Below are 18,524 nucleotides of genomic sequence, written 5' to 3' on the forward strand. Positions count from 1 at the left end.
TTGAGCTCTTGTCTTGATCCCTTTGGGGAGAGCGATGGGAACAGGCTTCATGGCCGCAAGCTTCGTGTTTAAACATTAACACAAAGGTAACACCAGAAATCACAGCAGAGGACGAGGTCTGAGCTCTGTACTGACCTGTATCATTCAAAGCCTTAAAAAGGGACTGATTCGGCGCAAATGGAAATGCAGACGGCTCATGGATGCATCCGATCCTGAATCAGGCCAAAAAACATAAAACACGCAGATCCTGCGGGAGACTCCCATTTAAAATTCTTATCTCCTGCTACCCTGCATCATAAATCAAAACTCCAAGATGAATTACGGCAAGCAAGGTTCCACCAATAAATTTGCGAGGGCCGTAAATGTGACTGCTATCTGGGCACAGCAGTCCCTAATGTCGACTCTCAGCAAGATCCTCGTGATCTCCCTGTAAATGTGCGAAGGCTTCTAAATTTAAAAGAGGTGATGTTGTCCATAGCAACCAATCAAATTATGTCTATCATTTTTCTATTGCATCCTAGAGAATTATAGACAGAATGGTTGCTATGGACAACGTCACCTCTTTTAATTTTGCCTGGATACCCAAAATTCAGGGGGTACGTTTCTTCGATCTCATTGGCAAAGGAGAACCCTGGTTCCTAAGATATGAATTGTTCCTGTGTTTCTGGTGTATTATTCTGGTTGATTTGCAGGGCTGCGCAAGGCCACCAAACCCCACCTTGCGAGACGCTTGGGCGTCTCACTCACAGGGGCTTGCGCAGGGCAGGGGGAACCTCCCACATCTTTCAACGGTCGCCGACCATCCAAAGATTTGGAAGGTGCACGCATGTAAAAGTAACATTCAAGTCACCTACATATGCGTGCATGCTGGGAAGGAAATGGGTGGGCAGCTGACACCCGGTGATGTCAGCTGCCCGCCCCCAGCATCGTGGCCTCATTAGCAGGAGAACACCCAGCGGTCTCATGGGAATGCCCATAAAACCTTGGGCGTTCCCTTATGCTAATGGGGCCGTACGCCACCCCACGCCAATGTGGCCAACGGTACTTTTTATAGTGTATTTATCTATTTATATAAAAGGCTAACTACTCCTCACCTCTATGAGGTTAAGTACCACAAGTGAACACCAGGAGGCCACTCAACAGGCCAAATTAATCCTTTGTGTGCTAAAAAAAGGTCATAACAGAAAGTGAAAGCAATTTTTGCAGCTACACTGATCGGTTTCAAACTTGCTGGATGTGGAGAGAGGAAGCTGGGGAGACAGAGATTGGAGGTAGGAGCAGATAGGGGCTGGGAGTGGGGTGAAGAGCTTGTGGGATAAAAACTGTCACAGCTCAAAGTTAATGTAAAAACTGTCACAGCTCAAAGTGAAACAGCAGGAGCTACGTCTTCTACCTCCAGCTGGGTGGACAGTGACACGAGACCACGATGCACTAGTAGGATGGGCTTACCATCTGAGAAGCATTCAGGACGTGTAAGTGAGAACAAATATGTCACAAATTGGTGCCTCAAGCAAAGGGCAAGATGTTGAAGGGACAGGAGCAGGGCCGGCAACAGAAATCTTGGGGCCCTGTACAATGATATATCTGGGGCCCCCACCTTATCCCAAATCCACACAACGCTCTTCTGCATGAGCCTCATTTAACCTTTCGCTGCTCCAGATCCTGCTTTCAGGTGCTTACTTCTCTCGTTCTCAGTCCTGCTGGCCTGGCTCCTGGCTGCTGCTTCCTGCTGGCTCCGGCTGCTGCTGGTCTGTCACTTTTACAAAAGAATGCTGAGCACTACCAGCAGGCAGGGCAGGTCGTTCACAGAGCGCAGAACAGGCGACCCGCGCATGCACAGTAAAAGTACAGGACCCAGAGACTGAGGCCACAGCACCAGCGGGGGGTACGACTGTGCACCTGCGGCCCCAGGCCGTGTGCACACACAGAGTAGATGGCTCTGTGCACCGAGTGAGTCAGTCAGACTCAACCACACACAGATGGTGCACAGTAGACGGCCGGGCCCCAAAGGTCACTGACAGGCCAGCTAGTACAGGCAGTGGCCATGCCGGGGCATGGAAACTCTGGGGCCCTTCAGATCTCTGGGGCCCGTCACACTTGTACCCCTGTCGCCTGCCCTGGACAGGATGTGCTGTATATCCTCAGGGATCATCCGGACTTTCCCATGGTCCTGTCAAACAGAGTGAGATCCTCCGTAAGACAAGACGCTGCCATCTACAGTGCTGCCGTCAACGCGTGGGAAATCCTATAACCTTATACCAATCGCATCATTATAAAAGCAAGCAGTGCTTTGGAGCTGATTCTCAGCTTCATGCAAAGGCATCCAGTATTTATACTGCATGCAAAAAAATCGTATGTATTTTTTTCACCCCTTGCATTGCAGCAATGAGTCCAGGTGAACAGTTACTTTCTCTGTCTTACTTTATTCCTAATCTAGAATCAGGCCCTTTGGGGGATAAAGACCATCAACCTTTCACCAGGTAGGTGCAGCTTCTATCTCAGAGTTTGGCCGCCAATGTGAGCACAACCAGTTCTGCAACACTCCTGCCAGAAAGACGAGTTGCTCTAGAACTGGGCTATGTGGCACGACTGAAGCTACAGCGTATGAGGACACATCTGTGTATACATAGGACATTATCCTGGTCCATTCGCAGTGGCCGCTTGTTCGCAGGGGGACCGATGTTTTGTTATGTGCATGTTGGCATTTTGACCATGTCGGCATAAAGAATGTCGGCATTTTGGACGTGTCGGTCATTTGTCCGTCTGCCAATTGACCGTATCCCACACAGAGTACCCCTAAATGCCGAATCTATTGGCAACTATTACAGCTGTAGACGGAAGACAGTGGGAGGTGGGATCATGTGCATGACGCTGTACGGACACTCACATTTTAGCACAAGGTACTGAATCCAGCTGTCCACCTTTCGCAGCACTAACCGCACATGCACAGAACCCCTGGCGCCCGGCTCAGCACATCGGTAACATTCCACCCAGATCGCATTGTAAATGCGATCAATCATAAATGGGCCCCCTAGTGACATCGCTTAATAAGAACACTGGGATAACTTGCTGACTGTGTAATCTGATGGAAGTGTCAGCTGATAATGGTGTGTATATACCTATTACACGGTGACACAGACAGAGATAATGTCCAGCTCTGGCTCTTGTCCGCTGGGTAAATCATTAATACTATTGTCTGATTAATCCTCACAACTCCAGAATGTTATATCCAGCATTATTCAGCCTCCAGCCCAGGAATGTTCTGTGTGTGTGTCCAACAAACACAAGCCTTCCGCACACACACAGCTGGGACTGTCACCACGCCGGTTACAGACGGGGACACTATAGAATACACTGTTTGTTCCTAATATTTGTCTTCAATCAAGTAATTACAGGTGGGGTATGGTTCCGGACAACCTGGAGATAATGTAGATTATAATGGAGAGGATACCGCACACCCATTACTTCAATGGATATAACATACAATGAAAGGGTCCCCAATGTATTGGCTTGCTGCAGGGTGGGGAACCTCAGGCCCGGGGGCCGTATGTGGCCCCCGTAGCCGGTCTGAGTGGCCCTCCTACACGCCTGGCAGCTTTGCCGGGAGTCAAGTATAGGGGAATACTCGCGAGAGGTCGGTAGTTCTCGCGATATTTCTCTTAATCAACAGCGGCTGGAGACTGTCAGTCCTATTCAGCGGCAGCCGCCGGAGCGTGGGACGTCTGCAGCAGGACAATTTGTACAAGAAATTTTTACATATGGCCCCCGAAGGCTTTTTTCCCCGTACAAATGGCCCTTGGCACAAAAAAGGTTACCCACCCCTGGCTTACTGTATTAACTCTGACACTTATGAATTACACAGGTTCTGTGGCTGGCACTGAGGACGCGGATGTGATAATATCGCCCAGATTCACAATGTGATAATCGATAACATTGCACGATGTATAAATGATTGTATATAGGAGAGCATATAACAAAAATCTGTCCCTGCGTTGGGTCTCCGCAGCGCTATTTTTTTGTAAAAAATACCTCGATCATGTGCAGTGCCACCAACTTTGCCGTTACCACTGCTGCTGGCACTCCCATCACGATGACCCTCCCTCCTGCGCCGCAAACCCACCATACCCCTGCAGGGCCGGTGCAAGGCACCGGAGCGCCCCAGGCGAGTCGGGCTGGGGGTGCCCCGGTGCCGGGGGGGGGGTGGTACCTGTCGTTCGGCGCTGTCTATTTAAATCTGGCGGCGGTGGCAGCGGGGGTCCCTGCAGTCCATTAAAAATCACGAGCGCTATCCGCCGGGCTATGCGGAAGCGCTTCTAGTGTGAAAACACTGGCAGCACGCTGATTGGCTGAGATCAGCGTGCGCCGTGCTGCCAGAGTTTTCACACTAGAAGCGCTTCCGCATAGCCCGGCGGATAGCGCTCGTGATTTTTAATGGACTGCAGGGACCCCCGCTGCCTCCGCCTCCAGATTTAAATAGACAGCGCCGTAGGACAGGTACCCGGGCGGCACAAAATGCCGCCCTCCAGTGGCCGGCGCCCTAGGCAAATGCCTAGATTTGCCTAGTGGTGGCGCCGGCCCTGTACCCCTGATCATACTCCCCTACCCAGGGATCGCTGATCGGAGCTTGGTTGACATTAGGGTTTCGGGCTTCTGTGACCTCCGGCTCTGTAAAGTGAGCTACCGCTTTGCAGCATCACTTTATTGCATTGGGGGTCACCGGCAACAGAGTGGTAAAGTGCATACAATACATCCCCGCAATGTAATCAATTACATGCCTCCCAACTGTCCCGCTTTCCACGGGAACCTCCTTTTGGTGATGTTCTCGGCAATGTCCCACAGCGGGAGGGGGCAGTTGGGAGTCCCACCTGTCACCAGTGAATAGACGCTGGTCTATTCATGCCGCCACAGTGGCGAAACCATGTGTGGCCTCACGGGAGCACCACAAGCATAGGCCATGCCCCTCCCCACTAGGTCACTCCCCGCTAGTCCCTCCTCCACCCTCCTCAAAGTTGGGAAGTATGCAATTATTGTATTGCGAGTTGGGCTGATATGATCACAGCACATCCGCATCTAAGGATACAGATGGTGATATATATTACCGATATCTGTGAAAGGACAAAAGTGCAAAAAAGGAACACGCTTGTTTTGAGAAAATGTACCCGAACATTGAGTACTTATATACAATCAAATGTACCTGTATATTGAGGTAAGTACCTGGATTTGTGGCTACGATGAGTCAGACACATTTTCAGAATCTCTTATTGGTCTTCAGCAACCAGATATTGGGGCCCATTTATCATTTAATACAGGCTTGCCTACTTTCTGGCTTCCGTCTCCGGGTGAGGGAAGCCAGCATAGTGAGGTAGCGGGGCAGGGAGTGAAAATGGGTGGGGAGGGGGTGAAGTCACTGAAGAGACCTCATATTTTGGGGTGTGACCGGCACAATCACGCCTTCATGGCCACACCCCTGCAGTACAGTGCCGGTATTTCAGGTATTGCACAGTGGTGGGTGCAGCTACAATGATGCAATTCCTGTCATTTGGTCTCCCAGACAGTTGTTTCGTCCGCAACTATTACAGGGTTGCCTACCCTCCTGGAATGGCCGGGAGGGTCCCGTAAATCGGGTCCCCCTCCAGGCCCCCCGGTAAGGGCGGCAACCCTCCCACATTAACCCCAATCCCCCGCGATCCGCCCCTCAGGGGGGGTGTGCGTGTGTCCGTGAGTAAAATGACACGATCGCGTCATTTTAACCCCGCCCCCCGCCGTGCAATGCCTGAAATACCGGCATTGCATCGGGGGGGGTGGGGGTGGTGGCTAAAATGACGCGATCACTGTAGGCACGCCCCCCAACAGGGAAGCCCGTCTGTGGCTCCGCCCCCAATCTGCCTCGTTTAAGCTCCCGGCGATATCCCCGCCCCCCTGTATAACGAAGCTGGCTGCCCTCTCCCGGAAGGCAGCCAGCAAAAGTCGGCAAGTATGAACTATTAAGTATCCCCCGGAATACATGCAAATAATAAGTATCTGATATTTGCTCCGATCTCTCTTACCCCGCTGCCAGCCACATTGCCCATAGTTGCGGGTGCTGCTCACCTGGATCCAGGGGGGACCTGCTCACAAATTCCGCCCCCAAGGCAAATGCCTAAAGCTGCCTAGTGGTGGCGCCGGCCCTGGTTGCTACCCATACTGGTCTACCCTCCTCGAATGGGGCCCCCTCCCGGCCCATTGGAAAGGTGGGCAAGCTTCCCGTATGCCCCCCGGAACCTCACGCATATCTCCCCCTCTTCGGGAAGGGTGCAGGGCTAAAATTATGCAAATCCCATCATATTAGCCCCACCCCTCTCATCAAAGACCTGCGAATAATGGTATTTGCTGTTCTGGAGGGCGGGGCTTGATGATGTCCAAATCAGTACCTACCCCCTGATGTGCAGATAGAAGTCTCCTCTCTGGGCTACTCCCAAAAACTATGTCATTGTGCTGCCACCCCATTTTCCTGGCTGGTGACTATTTCTATTGGGTATGTTTTTAAAGCTGAGAAAATATTGTGGGCGATAGGGGGGCAGGTATTGAAAAAAAGCATGCAGGGTGTGTGGAGTGTGTCCCCCCCACCCCGGCATCCCCATTATACTGTAGATGGTTTATGCTAGAGTTTTTCAATTTATTTCAATTTCCCTTCGCTGCAGGATTATGTTACCCTGCTATTAATAATGGTTTAATTCTCCCTATTCTCTGTGCTTTTACCTACCAGGCCACTCCTCATTGCTTTCCTACATATCTGCAGAATGCTAGAAACTCAATATGGACTGGAGCGGGTGAGAGAGCAGTCACGTCTGTCTGTGGGGTGAGTGTCCTAACCGGTACATCAGATGTGAAGAGGTGTGTTATAGAATAGGCTTATTATACTTTGCCTTTAAACTGGGAATCTCATGGATTACACAGGTTCCATAACCTCCAACATGACCCATTCCATTAGGTACAAAAAGTTAGGATTGCCTTCACCTTTGCTGGAACACCGTTATCATCCCTGAACAAGTTCAACACAAGTGACTGCAATTATCAATGAAGAGGGAAGTCCAGAAACAGCACATTTTGTACCTAATTATTATTATTATTATAATTTTATTTATAAGGCGCCACAAGTGTTTCGCAGCGCCGTACAAAGGAACAATACAGGGAGACAAAACTTGGCATAACATTGAATAAATAACAATAAATAACCTAATGGATTGGGTCGTGTTGGAGGGTATGCGGTTCCGAGGATAAATAATGCAGGCTTGGTGTGAGCCAGCCCCAGAACCTGTATAATTCATGCGTCTCAGTTTAAAGGGCTTGTATGGTAACCTATATAACAGGTTCGGTGACAGGCTGACTTAAGCCTGCATTTCACCTGGTTTCTAGTTTAATCAGCCACAGAACCATGAGCGTGTAAAAGGATGGTATGGTAAGTCGGCCAGACATAGAATGTGTGTAATTTATTAGAGATAGATAGATGATAAAATTATTCTGTCATTTATCTCTGTCATCCAGTGCGTTCTGGATTCAGGGGGATAGAGAGGCAGAATGAGTAATTTACACATAATGGTTGATGAGAGAGGGTAACAATTCAACCCCAATCCTTTAAATAAACAGGGAATTCATTTTGTGCTCTTATCCGATTCCTATGGTAATTACTGGGATTTGTTCTGAGTGTGTTACACAGGTGTTTTATACTGAAGTCTCTGGCAATTGTCTTTCTATACTGTGTGTACCGTGCATACAGAAAGCGGTTTTTATTTTTGCAGTTATACTATTACTATGAGTGTGCTGTGGAGGTGCACTGCAGTTATACTATTACATGCAATGTTATATGAGTGTGCTGTGGAGGTGCACTGCAGTTATACTATTACATGCAATGTTATGAGTGTGCTGTGGAGGTGCACTGCAGTTATACTATCACATGCAATGTTATATGAGTGTGCTGTGGAGGTGCACTGCAGTTATAATATCACATGCAATGTTATATGAGTGTGCTGTGGAGGTGCACTGCAGTTATAATATCACATGCAATGTTATATGAGTGTGCTGTGGAGGTGCACTGCAGTTATACTATTACATGCAATGTTATATGAGTGTGCTGTGGAGGTGCACTGCAGTTATACTATTACATGCAATGTTATGAGTGTGCTGTGGAGGTGCACTGCAGTTATACTATTACATGCAATGTTATATGAGTGTGCTGTGGAGGTGCACTGCAGTTATACTATTACATGCAATGTTATATGAGTGTGCTGTGGAGGTGCACTGCAGTTATAATATCACATGCAATGTTATATGAGTGTGCTGTGGAGGTGCACTGCAGTTATAATATCACATGCAATGTTATATGAGTGTGCTGTGGAGGTGCACTGCAGTTATACTATTACATGCAATGTTATATGAGTGTGCTGTGGAGGTGCACTGCAGTTATAATATCACATGCAATGTTATATGAGTGTGCTGTGGAGGTGCACTGCAGTTATACTATTACATGCAGTGTTATATGAGTGTGTTGTGGAGGTGCACTGTGACTCTTTTGCCCTGATTTCAAGCTGATTTATGTGGGGTTTATTTATTACGATGACAGTTCAATTGAACATGGGATGTTCATACCTCCCCAACTGTCCTGATTTTTACAGGACTTTCCCATTTTTATGGGATGGTCCTGCATCCCACCCAGGGCTGGCAGTGTCCCACAGTGGGGATGAGTGCAGGTGGGAGCCCCCTGCCTGCTGCTGCTCTGCACAGCAATAATCAGTGATATAGGGGGATATGGGGCACATGGCCAGCAGCTCACAGAGCACTGGACACCCCCCAAGTGTCAAAAATAGGGGTGCTGCTTTGCAATCAGGGGCCTTCTGCACGGGAGTCCCGGCTGGGGTGATAACAATGTTGAAAGTCATGTTGCTATGGGCAAAAAAAATCAGATTCTATTATCTTCTAGAAAGTGCTAAATAATAAGTAGATTCTGATTGGTTTCCCATAGCAACATTACATCTGAAATAGAACTCACGTGTCATTATATAAACCCCTGTGTTTCTAGCTAAGGTTTTATCTATTTTATACTTCCCAACTTTCCTGATTTTTACTGGACAGTTACATTTTTTGTGACTGTCCCACCCGCAGGTAGCAGTGTACCCGCCATGTATGAAAACCCATGCAGTTCCTCTTCCCTTCCTGGGGTGTCGCTGTTTGCTGTAGTGTTTCTAGCACAGTGCTGATATACAGACCACACTGTGCTGAACTCTGACCTGGCATTAATCAACCACAGAACCTGTGTAGTTCATGAGCATACTGGTTTAAAGGGATAATGCAGTAAATTTATTTATAAAGCCTGACACCTGATCCGCTGCAGCGTGAGAACTACTTATGATTAGTGATATAAAAGGAGATCTAGCACACCTTCTAAAGAGGCCAAGTGGAGAAATTACCCATACATCCAATCAGATTCTACCTATCATTTATCTTGTACATTCTATGAAACGAAAGTCATTGTTTGCTATGAGCAATATCTCCACCGCTCTTCTTTAATATACAGTACAGGTTGAGTATCCCCTATCCGAAATGCTCGGGACCACGAGCATTCCGGATAGGGGAATTTTTCGGTTTTTGGAATATATTTTTTAAAGCATACTTACCTGTCCCCTGATGGTGTCCGGTGGTCCCTCGGCGTCCACGCAGTCCCCGGGCGTCCACAGCAGGCCTCCGGCATCTTCTCTGGGTCTCCAGCGGTCCCAGGAATGCATTGAGCGAGTGTGCGCGCGCACCGGTGACGTCACCGGAGCGCGCGCACACTCGCGCAATGCATTCCTGGGACCGCTGGAGACCCTGGAGAAGATGCCGGAGGCCTGCTGTGGACGCCCGGGGACTTGGTAAGTATGAAAAGAGGGTTAGGTGGTTAAAAAAATATTTTTTTTGAATGATTCCAAAAACCACGGTTAGGAGGGGGAGTCAGCCACAGAAGTGATATTGACGGCTTTCAATGAACTGATTCAAACTGGCAGGGCAGGAGAGGTGACCCTTTGGGAGCAGGAGCCCGGTGGCAGATGACTCCATGGCCTGCCAGAGTTATGCCTCTGGTCTGTGCTGTAATAAAATAATCTCTGCATTTCATTTTTTCTCCTCTTGCCTGAATATGCTATTAATAACCCTTCATTTTGTTTAAATTTTTTGTTTTCGTTTTAGTACAGCTTACACGGAACGTGGCCATGGAGCGGAGTTTGATGCCAGACACTGTCAAGACCTCCTGCACAAACATCACTGTCCCCTTGAATGCCACAATCACCGCTTGGACCCCAGACCAGGTGAACGCTGGGTGGTTCATCATCGTGGTGATTGGATTTTTCGCCTTCGTTATCATTTCCTCTCTGGTGGTCAACCAGCTGAACGCTGAGCCCGAGGAACCAGACATCGTGAATGAATATCTGGCGCCATCCATGATGATAAAAAGCCCTGTCTTGATTTATAAGAACACACTTGTCAATGAGAACCTGGCCTACCGCAATCCATCTGCAAATCCTGATGTTAGGGAGCAGCAGAACCAACTTGGTAATAAGGAGAAGAAGGATCACAGGACATCAAATGTGGATCAGGACACGGTTATATGTATTACAACAATATCCTAGTTACATAGCAGCTAGCACCCTGATATGTAGTCAATAGACTTTTATGTTGCCATTCTACACACTGGAGAATGCCGGGTATAACAGTTCGCCAGTGACCCAAATGAGGAGCTGCACGCTTCAGTGACCTCATACCCTCCCCAGAGACAATCGGGGCACTAAAGAAGAAAGGACTAATGATTGTTGTGATTGGGTTGACCAGTGTGTGCGGGGCCGATTACTAGTGTGTTTTTGTGGTACCCCCACACTGGGTCAATCAGATCCTGCTATTGCCAGGAAAAGATGCCTTAACAGGGAATGCCAAGGCCCCCGAGTCTGGCACTACCCACATCTCTAACCCACCTCCTAGTTGCTCCTAAAGGCGTCTCTGATGCTGAGTCCACCGGTCCGCGGCCTACTAACTGCCACTTATGTAGCATCTTCTGGGATAAGTGCCGCTGGACTTCTCCTTACCACATAACCACAAGGACAGACAAGAAAGTTCCAAGACCTATTTCTTACCATTATGGGGGGGGGGGGGGGGGGAGAGAGAGACAATTTAGGGGGCATTTTATTATTTTATTGTAGGGGTCCCCCAAAAGTTGTAAAGATTGTGTGGTGCTGCTTGGGATGATGGCGAGGGAGGAGATGCAAAGTCAGGGGCATTTTGTTGTGGGCCCATCCCCAATGCACCACAAAGTGCCCTATGTTTATATTATGCCACATTGTATTAAGGCCCTGATTCTGGTTCACTCGTAAAAGCAAACTCCTTCTTTAATGGACAAAACCATGTGCACTGCAGGTGGGGCAGATGTAACATGTGCACAGAGAGTTAGATTTGGTTGGAGCTTGTACTTCAAACTGAAATCTATATTGCAGTGTAAACATAAAGCAGCCAGTATTTACCCTGCACAGAAACAAAATAACTCACCCAAAACTAACTCTCTCTGCACATGTTACATCTGCCCCCCTGCAGTGCACATGGTTTTGTCCATTAAAGAAGGCGTCTGCTTTTACGGGTGAACCAGAAATCAGGCCCTAAATCTCCCAGATGAAATTATCTAATAAAGCCAAATAAAAATTTTAGAGGAACTCCACGCTTTGTATTTTCCATTTTTTTTTTATTCCACAAGAAAATATATTTGCATCGTTGAAATATTGAGTATGTAATTTTCTGCAAAACATTTATTTTTTTGTATAATTTATTGTTGCAGAGGTGGATTCCCTCTATTTGCGTGGTTAAGTCATGCAAAGGGTGAAACAGGGAAGCCAAACCCGGGCCAAATTTTCCGATTAAAAAATACTCAATCTCGGGATTGGTCACCCTAATTTAGGAAATAGAGGGGGAGGGGAGGGGTGTAAGTAAGCGGCTAAGGAAAATAAGTTACTCCACTTCTCCAAGACCGCTTTAAGCTTTGATACTGGCTAAAACAAGTTAAAAGTAGATGTACTGGTGGTACTTGTGTATTTTGGCGGCGCCCCCGATGTTCATCGTGCGATGTGTTAATCGCATCGCATGCCATGCACCCGATGGCATGTGATGCGACGCAATTTTTACCCCCTGTGCGATAAAAGATTGTATAAGCACCCTAAAGGGTGCTTTTAAGCACCCTAATGGGTGCTTACAATGTTAAATGCACCCCCACACCACCCCCCCACTATAAACGTGAACCGGTGGTACGCATCCTCCGACCTTTTCATACCCCCACTATCCACGTCGGCGTGGAGTTGAGAATAGAAAGTGTGGCGAGCGCAGCGAGCCCGAAGTGTGGCGAGGGGACACGGACACCTGTGAAGCCCACGAGGGGACGCGGATACCTGTGAAGGTATCAGTGTCCGCTCGCCACGCTTCGGTGGCTCGCTGCGCTCGCCACACTTTCTATTCTCAACTCCACGCCGACGTGGATAGTGGGGGTATGAAAAGGTCGGAGGACGCGTACCGCCGCCCCTCGCAGGCTCGCCACGATTCGGGTTCACGTTTATAGTGGGGGGGGGGGGGGGGGGGGTGGGGGTGCATCTTTAATCGCATCGCATTGTATGGCATTGTATGCCATAAACAATGGCATACAATTTTAAAATTGTATGCCATTGTACAGTATCGCGTCTCATCGCATGCCTTATGGTATGCTATGCGATGGGCGCTCCAAAATTCACAAGTACCGATGTACCAACCGCGTGTGAATGAGAGACGTACTGTAGATCTTGTGAAAAGTGACGTTGAGTCGGAGGATATTTTGAGATAAGCAAAAGAGATGTATGCTGATTTGGTCAATAGTCTTATATGTATGTATGTTATATTGAAGAATCAGCAGATGATGAGAGATCAGTCTGCATTAGTACCGTAGTGGTGAGAGTCTATTTTTGGGAGGACCAATAAGGAGATTTTGCAATTATAAATGCAGTAGGTGTTTAAACTATTATACTGCACAAGACTTTGATAAATTTTCTACAGCGCATTGTTGTTGTTAATGTGGTACATTATCATGCATGGACTAGCCGGACGCGGTCCCGTTAGTCGGGATCCCGACTGTCAAAACGTCGACAGACAGGTGCCTGACGGCCACAAGCTATTTTTCCTTCGTGGGGGTTCACGACCAGCGTGTAATCCCCTACTCCCTTGGATGGATGGCATCTGCGTGGTCGCAGCTGCTTAGCTCCTGCACACACGTGACAATGCAGGAGCTCAGCAGCAGCAACCACATGGACTTCTCCCGGGTGGGCAGCCGGCCAGTGGCGGAGATCATTATTCAGGGGGTGGGGGGAGTGACATGCCTTGGTGCCCCCTCTAAATCTGCCACTGTGCATATTTAATGAGCAGGGACCCACTCATTGTATATGCACTGCACCTAGTCCCGCTCATTAGATATGCAAAAGTTGCGACCCGGCCTGAAAAAGGAGCCTGGAGCCCATGCATATTCAATCAGCGGGTCCCTGCACAGCATACCATTAGCGGTCCAGTTTGTGTTGGAGCCTAGGGCACTAAGTATCACGGAAAGTGCTGGGAGTCTCCCACTCGGACCTCATCTAGAATACTGTGTCCAGTTCTGTATAGGTCACTGGTGCTGCCTCCTCTAGATATTGTGTTCAGTTCTGTATAAGTCACTGGTACGGCCTCATCTAGATACTGTGTCCAGTTCTGTATAGGTCATTGGTGCCAGTAGCGCACGCAGGGGGGGTTCTGAGTACCCAGAACCCCCCCCCCCCCCAGGAGTCTAAGGGCCTTAGGCTGAAATCTGAGGGTCCCCTCTTTCCAAGGGTACAAGAATTAAAAAATCGGCCCATGGGAACCGGAGATATCTGACTTCAAAGCAGTGGTCCCCATCCAAGCCTGTTAATTGCTCTTCCCAGTCAGATATTTCAGGTTCTGTCTGAGTTTTTCTGAGGGTATATTCCAAAATCTGGGACTCTCCCCCTTTGAAGGACACTAGAAGCTTGTCTTTACTGAACCAGTGATATCAGCCTTCCAGCAGCTGGTTACTGCTCCAGCTCCACACACCTGGTATGTAGTTTTATATACTCGTTGGCAGATTGCTCTGCCTCCTGAACTCTGATCCCCTAGTCCCCAATACCATTTGTTAGGTGGGATTCTCTAGTTTTTAATTCCATAAAAATATAAGAAATCTATTTTCGGGAACTGGAGATATCTGCAGTCAAGCAAGCTGTCCTCTCACCAGAAAATGATGAATAATAAGCCCACTCCACTATATATATTTATTATTATTTATATACATTTGGTCTATCTATTATACTTTAACTGACCCGGCTTTGCTCCGCCCCTCTGGAAACCCCCTTCTGAAAATCCTGCATTTGCCCCTGGGTGCGGACTCATCTAGAGTACTGTACCCAGTTCTGTATGGGTCACTGGTATGACCTCATCTAGAGTACTGTGTCCTGTTCTGTATAGGACAGTGGTTCCCAACCTGGGGTACTAGTACCCCTGGGGGTACTTTGCAGACCTGTTGGGGGTAATTGAAAATAATATTGATAATGGTGGAAAAATAAAAAGAAGTTTCCCAATGGTGGAAAAAATCTCCCATTGCCATTGAGACAAACCATGTTGCGTCACTTTTGGTTCTGATGGCAGCATCATTAGCATCTCCTCCTGCTTTTGCCTGACCAGCAATCCACTGGGAGCTACTTGCGGCTACCCTCAGACATCAGCGTTCAGACACGGGAGTAGAAAACAGTGGCTTTAATTCTACAGGCATTAGTGGGAACCCCGGACACAGCCAGTGGCCAGACACCGAGGGACCGGATTCCTGACCGCACACTACTCCTCCGCTACTCCTTAATATAAAGTACACACATACCACTCACTTTCACTTCACTCAGAAGTTCTGTGGATATTTCAAATTTGAAGGAGGGGGTACTCATAAATGAAAAGCCTAATCAAGGGGTACGGAAGAGAAAAAAGGTTGGGAACCACTGGTATAGGACACTGGTGCAGCCTCATCTAGAATACTGTGTCCAGTTCTGTATTGGTCATTGTTACAGCCTCATCTAGATACTGTGTCCAGTTCTGTATAGGTCATTGGTGCAGCCTCATCTAGATACTGTGTCCAGTTCTGTATAGGTCATTGGTACAGCCTCATCTAGAATACTGTGTCCAGTTCTGGAAGCCATACTGTATCTCCAGAAGGATATAAATACACTAAAGACGGTGCAAAGTAGGGCAACTAAAATGGTGCATGCCCAAAATCACAAAACGTACACAGAAAGACTTAAAATCTCAATATCTATAGTGTGAAGCACAAGGACATGAGGACATGCACTGACACTGGAGAGTGGGATGTTCAGGGGAAATATGAGGAAAAGTTACTTCATAGAAAGGGTAGTGGACAAGTGGAATAACCTTCCAGCAGAGGTGGTAGGGGCTAGGACAGTAGAGCAATTTAGAAAACTTAGACATAAGGAAATCCTCATAAAAGGCTCAAATAGGGTTTAAGGTTACAATATGGTTAAAAAAAGGCAGACTAGATAGGACAAATGGTTCTAACCTGTCATCACATTCTATATTTCTAAGCTATAGAACTTTTTAAATGTGTGTTTGCTTATTTTAAATGTTAGACTGTGGAAAATTAATTTGAAGCAACTAGTATTGTAATTTTCATACCCTCAGGAGGGACACAGGTTTAGCCAGTTCTGTTACATGAACACTTACAACATTCTCCTCAGATCTAGCAAACCGGAGAGTGCACCACTGAGCTCCAGCCTTTTGAAATGAATAATATCCCAGTATACGGGGCCCCAAATTCCGAGGTCATTCAAAAGTGATTGTTTTTAAACTTTGTGGGTGAGATTTAATAGGATGACAGATTCAGAAAGTGAGAGGTTTGGGAAGAAATCTCCAGTTTTTTTAAAGCGGCAATCATTTACACTTTAAAAAAAAATGGAGATTTCTTACCAAATCTCTCACTTTCTGAATCTCTCATCCTATTTAATCTCACCCTGTATCTCAGTAATGCTGCCCATACACTTGTGCGATCGGATTCGATGCGTCTTGAGATGGCACATCGGGTGCTGGCAGAGGGCGGCGTTATGTAACGCAAGAAGCAGCGCTAGCGGGCGTCGGGGGTCAGTCAGCGCCGGTGGCAGCAGAATTTTTAAACACTGTGCAGCCCTCTGATTGGCTGAGCTATCTCACCCATCTCCTCCTGGATGTCTGAGCGCTCTCTGAAGCTCAATATGAACAAAACTGAATTCATTATCTTTGCCCCACCTACAGTTACACCCCTACTAATATCTCTATCACAGTTAACAACACCATCATCTCCCCCGTTCCCCAACTCCACTGCCTGGGGGTCATTCCTCCCTCTCCTTTGCACCCCAAATCCAAGCTCTGGGTAATTCTTGTCGGTTCCAGTTACACAACATCGCTCGCATCAGGCCCTTTCTCTCACAGAGTGCAACTAAGCTGATCATCCACTCACTGGTCATCTCATGGCTCGATTACTGCAATGTTCTCCTCACCGGCCTCGCTCGATCCCAACTGGCTCCTCTCCAATCTGTCCTCAACTCCGCAGCCAGGCTTATCTTCCTCTCCCGACGTTCCACTTCTGACACGAACGGGCCACTGCAAATGGAACTTAAAAAGGTCCTATGTATAAAATGCAAATAGGCATCCCAGGAAAGAAGGAGCCTGTGCTGGTTTACAGTATTCCTCAGCTCCAAGAGCAGACATTATTAATGATGAGGTGTCAGGTAGAGAAATAAGATGGACAGTGTCAGGGAGAGAGAGACAGGCAGAGTAAGGGAGCGAGAGACAGTGTCAGTAAAAGAGAGGTAGAGACAGTGACAGAGAGGGGAAGATAAATATTCTCTGTAAAGCACTGCAGAATACGTGTGCGCTATATAAATAAATGGTATTAAATAATTAAGCCAATGTGATGTTCATTTTGAATAAAATGGGAATAAATCCTCCATTTCTGCTCCACTACAGCCATAAATAAATTGGTTCAGTCCCTATTCAGCTGAGTACAGGCTGGAAAGCTATCCTACTGTATCTATAGAACTTTTACTCCCTTTTTCCAGTTATATTGAAATTGACAGTTGGAAATGTCTATGTATTCCGCAACGACAGAAGCTCATATTATGAATTTAAATGACCTCAATGGGATCTGCAGGGGCGCTAGGAGCAACAACTGCCTGCACCGGTGTCCTAGAAGCCACCAACTGAGAGGTCATATGAAACTCTCTAGGGAGGGCACCAGAAATTACTTACGTGGAATGAGACGCACGAGCAGCAGTGCCCTTAGACATGTAAAGCGTGTGCCGTTGCTCGCTCAATGGAACGTGGCTTCCACGAGGCTTTTCACGGGAGGCGGCAACAAATGCAAAACATCACAACCTAATGCAAAGCAAGAGATGAATATTGGTGCATTTTACTTGTCACTACTGTACTTTAGATGTCATATTAATAACGAGTGTCTGCCACCTTGTGGACAGAGTAGAGAATACACTCCTCTGCACTCGGAATAGAATGTATTGCCTTTACTAATATTGTGCATTGTGCATATTTACTAATATTGTGCATGGCCAGTTACATATATATGTGAATATATGCATGCGCTGTGCAAACGCCTTTACACGGGCAGGGAAGGGAGGGAGGTTGGTTGGGGGCGGACATTGGCCCGCAGAATGGAAACAGAGTTTTATGGGAATTTCCCTGGGGAAGCAGGTGGACCGATGCCTGCTCAGTGCGACAGCTGATGTCACAGGACGCCGCCACCATGACTTCGTCCAGGCGCTCGTAAAGAGCAACCATCAAATAATTTTTCCCCCATACACTCACATGCATTTGCATGAAACGCGGCAGTTCGGTCTGGGTAGGGGGGCGTGAGTTCGAATGCTTGGCGGGATTAATTGAATCAGGCCCCAAGGGTGAAATATAATAGGGCCTGAGAATCAGAAAGTGAGAGATTTTGTGAGAGATTTTGTGAGAGTCCCCCCCCCCCCCCCCTCCTTTTTTTTTTTTTTAAGCAGCAATCACTTACACGGCAAGACCAGGTTGATTGTGCCATTCAAATAATTGCTGCTTTAAAAAAAATCAGTCCTGACCTGGGAGGTAAAATAAGTACATAATATAATTATACATGGGACTAACAAGGTCACAGTACAGGCTCTTTAACAAGAGCCCATCCCTAATAGGTAGGTAACAGCAGGGGAGATTCCAGAGGACGAGCTGCAGCACAGTTCAAAATTCAAATAGGGGACCTTCCTGTTTTTTTTAGGGGGGCAATCAGGAGAGTAGGGAGGTATGTAATGCAGAGAGCTGAAGTGACGATTTCAAAGATGGAGAGTGACAAAGAGAACCAGACCTGCCCCTGATTTACTATCTAGACTTGGGCTTGTTCCATCTTTTTGGGACACTTTCTACTGCATTACCCACACATTAGTAGCAAGGCTGCCCCC

General features: G+C 47.5%; 2 long non-coding RNA genes across 6 annotated transcripts in view; one reads left to right on the forward strand and one right to left on the reverse strand.

Annotated features, from left to right (window-relative positions):
* Positions 1-18,524, reverse strand: part of LOC146059492 (uncharacterized) — a 155,116-nt gene that overhangs the window by 121,735 nt on the left and 14,857 nt on the right. For 4 of the 5 annotated variants that reach the window (XR_014470253.1, XR_014470257.1, XR_014470255.1 and 1 more), the window contains exons 2-3: positions 17,335-17,460; positions 16,544-16,698 (exon numbers count right to left, since the gene is read on the reverse strand). This is a non-coding gene — a long non-coding RNA (uncharacterized LOC146059492). The remainder of the gene's footprint in view (positions 1-16,543; positions 16,699-17,334; positions 17,461-18,524) is intronic. The other variant, XR_014470254.1, reaches the window with a different exon arrangement.
* LOC146058697 (uncharacterized) lies at positions 6,386-11,145 on the forward strand. Its single transcript, XR_014469903.1, has 3 exons — positions 6,386-6,514; positions 6,746-6,838; positions 10,198-11,145. It is a non-coding gene; the product is annotated as an uncharacterized LOC146058697 (long non-coding RNA).

Source organism: Crinia signifera, chromosome 2 (genome assembly GCF_055691185.1).
Source record: "Crinia signifera chromosome 2, ASM5569118v1, whole genome shotgun sequence".
In the NCBI taxonomy this organism is placed as follows: domain Eukaryota; kingdom Metazoa; phylum Chordata; class Amphibia; order Anura; family Myobatrachidae; genus Crinia; species Crinia signifera.